Genomic DNA, 6,575 nt, shown 5'->3' with positions numbered 1-6,575 from the left:
GGACATGTTGGTCTATAGACCCACATGATCTTGATATTTTAGCCAAGTTTTGAAGCCTAGGCCTCATAAACACGAATTTTCTACTTAGAGCAGTTTCGAGTGTACATTCGAATAATACACACTCGAAAAGACTCGAACGCTATAATTTAGCTCCACAGGTTTCTATTTTGATTGGAAACATGCTAATTATCATGACATGTTGGTCTATAGACCCACATGATCTTGATATTTTAGCCAAATTTTGAAGTCTAGGCCACATAAACAAGATTTTTCTACTTAGAGCAGTTTCGAGTGTACATTCAAATAATACACACTCGAAAAGACTCGAACGCTATAATTTAGCTCAACCGATGTCTATTTTGATTGAAAACATGCTAATTATCAGGACATGTTGGTCTATAGACCCACATGATCTTGATATTGTAGCCAAGTTTTGAAGCCTAGGCCTCATAAAAAAGATTTGTCTACTTAGAGCAGTTTCGAGTGTACATTCGAAAAATACACACTCGAAAAGACTCGAACGCTATAATTTAGCTCAAGAGGTGTCTATTTTGATTGAAAACATGCTATTGATTAGGACAAGTAGGTCTATAGACCCACATGATCTTGATATGCTATCCAATTTTTGAAGGCTAGGCCTCATAAACACGAATTTTCTACTTAGAGCAGTTTCGAGTGTACATTCAAATAATACACACTCGAAAAGACTCGAACGCTATAATTTAGCTCAACCGATGTCTATTTTGATTGAAAACATGCTAATTATCAGTACATGTGGGTCTATAGACCCACATGATCTTGATATTTTAGCCAAGTTTTGAAGCCTAGGCCTCATAAACACGAATTTTCTACTTAGAGCAGTTTCGAGTGTACATTCGAAAAATACACACTCGAAAAGACTCGAACGCTATAATTTAGATCAAGAGGTGTCTATTTTTATTGGAAACATGCTAATGATCAGGACATGTTGGTCTATAGACCCAGATGATCTTGATATTTTAGCTAAATTTTGAAATCTAGGCCTCATAAACAAGATTTGTCTACTTAGAGCAGTTTCGAGTGTACATTCGAAAAATACACACTCGAAAAGACTCGAACGCTATAATTTAGCTCAAGAGGTGTCTATTTTGATTGAAAACATGTTAATTATCAGGACATGTTGGTCTATTGACCCACATGATCTTGATATTTTATCCAAGTTTTGAAGCCTAGGCCTCATAAACACGAATTTTCTACTTAGAGCAGTTTCGAGTGTACATTCGAAAAATACACACTCGAAAAGCCTCGAACGCTATAATTTAGCTCAAGAGGTGTCTATTTTGATTGGAAACATGCTAATGATCAGGACATGTTGTTCTATAGATCCAGATGATCTTGATATTTTAGCTAAATTTTGAAATCTAGGCCTCATAAACAAGATTTGTCTACTTAGAGCAGTTTCGAGTGTACATTCGAAAAATACACACTCGAAAAGACTCGAACGCTATAATTTAGCTCAAGAGGTATCTATTTTGATTGAAAACATGCTAATTATCAGGACATGTTGGTCTATAGACCCACATGATCTTGATATTTTAGCCAAGTTTTGAAGCCTAGGCCTCATACACACGAATTTTCTACTTAGAGCAGTTTCGAGTGTATATTCGAAAAATACACACTCGAAAAGACTCAAACGCTATAATTTAGCTCAAGAGGTGTCTATATTGATTGGAAACATGCTAATGATCAGGACATGTTGGTCTATAGACCCACATGATCTTGATATTTTAGCCAAATTTTGAAGTCTAGGCCACATAAACAAGATTATTCTACTTAGAGCAGTTTCGAGTGTACATTCGAAAAATACACACTCGAAAAGACTAGAACGCTATAATTTAGATCAAGAGGTGTCTATTTTGATTGGAAACATGCTAATGATCAGGACATGTTGGTCTATAGACCCACATGATCTTGATATTTTAGCCAAATTTTGAAGTCTAGGCCACATAAACAAGATTTTTCTACTTACAGCAGTTTCGAGTGTACATTCGAAAAATACACACTCGAAAAGACTCGAACGCTATAATTTAGCTCAAGAGGTGTCTATTTTGATTGGAAACATGCTAATGATCAGGACATGTTGGTCTATAGACCCACATAATCTTGATATTTTAGCCAAATTTTGAAGTCTAGGCCACATAAACAAGATTTTTCTACTTAGAGTAGTTTCGAGTGTACATTCGAAAAATACACACTCGAAAAGACTCGAACGCTATAATTTAGCTCAAGAGGTGTCTATTTTGATTGAAAACATGCTATTGATCAGGACATGTTGGTCTATAGACCCACATGATCTTGATATGTTAGCCAATTTTTGAAGCCTAGGCCTCATGAACACGAATTTTCTACTTAGAGCAGTTTAGAGTGTACATTCAAATAATACACACTCGAAAAGAATTGAACGTTATAATTTAGCTCAACCGGTGTCTATTTTTATTGGAAACATGCTAATGATCAGGACATGTTGGTCTATAGACCCAGATGATCTTGATATTTTAGCAAAATTTTGAAGTCTAGGCCTCATAAACAAGATTTGTCAACTTAGAGCAGTTTCGAGTGTACATTCGAAAAATACACACTCGAAAAGACTCGAACGCTATAATTTAGCTCAAGAGGTGTCTATTTTGATTGAAAACATGCTATTGATTAGGACATGTTGGTCTATAGACCCACATGATCTTGATATGTTATCCAAGTTTTGAAGGCTAGGCCTCATAAACACGAATTTTATACTTAGAGCAGTTTCGAGTGTACATTCAAATAATACACACTCGAAAAGACTCGAACGCTATAATTTAGCTCAACCGATGTCTATTTTGATTGAAAACATGCTAATTATCAGGACATGTGGGTCTATAGACCCACATGATCTTGATATTTTAGCCAAGTTTTGAAGCCTAGGCCTCATAAACACGAATTTTCTACTTAGAGCAGTTTCGAGTGTACATTCGAAAAATACACACTCGAAAAGACTCGAACGCTATAATTTAGATCAAGAGGTGTCTATTTTGATTAGAAACATGCTAATGATCAGGACATGTTGGTCTATATACCCACATGATCTTGATATTTTAGCCAAATTTTGAAGTCTAGGCCACATAAACAAGATTTTTCTACTTAGAGCAGTTTCGAGTGTACATTCATATAATACACACTCGAAAAGACTCGAACGCTATAATTTGGCTCAACCGGTGTCTATTTTTATTGGAAACATGCTAATGATCAGGACATGTTGGTCTATAGATCCATATGATCTTGATATTTTAGCTAAATTTGGAAATCTAGGCCTCATAAACAAGATTTGTCTACTTAGAGCAGTTTCGAGTGTACATTCGAATAATACACACTCGAAAAGACTCGAACGCTATAATTTAGCTCAACAGGTTTCTATTTTTATTGGAAGCATGCTAATGATCAGGACATGTTGGTCTATAGATCCAGATGATCTTGATATCTTAGCTAAATTTGGAAATCTAGGCCTCATAAACAAGATTTGTCTACTTAGAGCAGTTTCGAGTGTACATTCGAAAAATACACACTCGAAAAGACTCGAACGCTATAATTTAGCTCAAGAGGAGTCTATTTTGATTGAAAACATAGTAATTATCAGGACATGTTGGTCTATATACCCACATGATCTTGATATTTTATCCAAGTTTTTAAGCCTAGGCCTCATAAACACGAATTTTCTACTTAGAGCAGTTTCGAGTGTACATTCGAAAAATACACACTCGAAAAGACTCGAACGCTATAATTTAGCTCAAGAGGTGTCTATTTTGATTGGAAACATGCTAATGATCAGGACATGTTAGTATATAGACCTAGATGATCTTGATATTTTAGCAAAATTGTGAAATCTAGGCCTCATAAACAAGATTTTTCAACTTAGAGCAGTTTCGAGTGTACATTCGAAAAATACACACTCGAAAAGACTCGAACGCTACAATTTAGCTCAAGAGGTGTCTATTTTGATTGAAAACATGCTATTGATTAGGACATGTTGGTCTATAGACCCACATGATCTTGATATGTTATCCAAGTTTTGAAGGCTAGGCCTCATAAACACGAATTTTCTACTTAGAGCAGTTTCGAGTGTACATTCAAATAATACACACTCGAAAAGACTCGAACGCTATAATTTAGCTCAACCGATGTCTATTTTGATTGAAAACATGCTAATTATCAGGACATGTGGGTCTATAGACCCACATGATCTTGATATTTTAGCCAAGTTTTGAAGCCTAGGCCTCATAAACACGAATTTTCTACTTAGAGCAGTTTCGAGTGTACATTCGAATAATACACACTCGAAAAGACTCGAACGTTATAATTTAGCTCAACAGGTTTCTATTTTCATTAGAAACATGCTAATGATCAGGACATGTTGGTCTATAGACCCAGATGATCTTGATATTTTAGCAAAATTTTGAAATCTAGGCCTCATAAACAAGATTTGTCTACTTAGAGCAGTTTCGAGTGTACATTCGAAAAATACACACTCGAAAAGACTCGAACGCTATAATTTAGCTCAAGAGGTGTCTATTTTGATTGAAAACATGCTATTGATTAGGACATGTTGGTCTATAGACCCACATAATCTTGATATGTTATCCAAGTTTTGAAGGCTAGGCCTCATAAACACGAATTTTCTACTTAGAGCAGTTTCGAGTGTACATTCAAATAATACACACTCGAAAAGACTCGAACGCTATAATTTAGCTCAACCGATGTCTATTTTGATTGAAAACATGCTAATTATCAGTACATGTGGGTCTATAGACCCACATGATCTTGATATTTTAGCCAAGTTTTGAAGCCTAGGCCTCATAAACACGAATTTTCTACTTAGAGCAGTTTCGAGTGTACATTCGAAAAATACACACTCGAAAAGACTCGAACGCTATAATTTAGATCAAGAGGTGTCTATTTTGATTAGAAACATGCTAATGATCAGGACATGTTGGTCTATAGACCCACATGATCTTGATATTTTAGCCAAATTTTGAAGTCTAGGCCACATAAACAAGATTTTTCTACTTAGAGCAGTTTCGAGTGTACATTCATATAATACACACTCGAAAAGACTCGAACGCTATAATTTGGCTCAACCGGTGTCTATTTTTATTGGAAACATGCTAATGATCAGGACATGTTGGTCTATAGATCCAGATGATCTTGATATTTTAGCTAAATTTGGAAATCTAGGCCTCATAAACAAGATTTGTCTACTTAGAGCAGTTTCGAGTGTACATTCGAAAAATACACACTCGAAAACACTCGAACGCTATAATTTAGCTCAAGAGGAGTCTATTTTGATTGAAAACATAGTAATTATCAGGACATGTTGGTCTATATACCCACATGATCTTGATATTTTATCCAAGTTTTTAAGCCTAGGCCTCATAAACACGAATTTTCTACTTAGAGCAGTTTCGAGTGTACATTCGAATAATACACACTCGAAAAGACTCGAACGCTATAATTTAATTCAAGAGATGTCTATTTGGATTGAAAACATGCTAATGATCAGGACATGTTGGTCTATAGGCCCACATAATCTTGATATTTTAGCCAAATTTTGAAGTCTAGGCCTCATAAACAAGATTTTTCTACTTAGAGCAGTTTCGAGTGTACATTCAAAAAATACACACTCGAAAAGACTCGACGCTATAATTTAGCTCAACAGGTTTCTATTTTGATTGAAAACATGCTAATTATCAGGACATGTTGGTCTATAGACCCACATGATCTTGATATTTTATCCAAGTTTTGAAGCCTAGGCCTCATAAACACGAATTTTCTACTTAGAGCAGTTTCGAGTGTACATTCGAAAAATACACACTCAAAAAGACTCGAACGCTATAATTTAGCTCAAGAGGTGTCTATTTTGATTGGAAACATGCTAATGATCAGGACATGTTAGTATATAGACCTAGATGATCTTGATATTTTAGCAAAATTTTGAAATCTAGGCCTCATAAACAAGATTTGTCAACTTAGAGCAGTTTCGAGTGTACATTCGAAAAATACACACTCGAAAAGACTCGATCGCTATAATTTAGCTCAAGAGGTGTCTATTTTGATTGAAAACATGCTAATTATCAGTACATGTGGGTCTATAGACCCACATGATCTTGATATTTTAGCCAAGTTTTGAAGCCTAGGCCTCATAAACACGAATTTTCTACTTAGAGCAGTTTCGAGTGTACATTCGAAAAATACACACTCGAAAAGACTCGAACGCTATAATTTAGATCAAGAGGTGTCTATTTTGATTAGAAACATGCTAATGATCAGGACATGTTGGTCTATAGACCCACATGATCTTGATATTTTAGCCAAATTTTGAAGTCTAGGCCACATAAACAAGATTTTTCTACTTAGAGCAGTTTCGAGTGTACATTCATATAATACACACTCGAAAAGACTCGAACGCTATAATTTGGCTCAACCGGTGTCTATTTTTATTGGAAACATGCTAAAGATCAGGACATGTTGGTCTATAGATCCATATGATCTTGATATTTTAGCAAAAT

This window comes from Papaver somniferum, unplaced genomic scaffold, assembly GCF_003573695.1.
Source record: "Papaver somniferum cultivar HN1 unplaced genomic scaffold, ASM357369v1 unplaced-scaffold_61, whole genome shotgun sequence".
Lineage (NCBI taxonomy): Eukaryota > Viridiplantae > Streptophyta > Magnoliopsida > Ranunculales > Papaveraceae > Papaver > Papaver somniferum.
The sequence above is the reverse complement of the archived record's forward strand: the minus strand, read 5'-3'. Positions refer to the sequence as shown.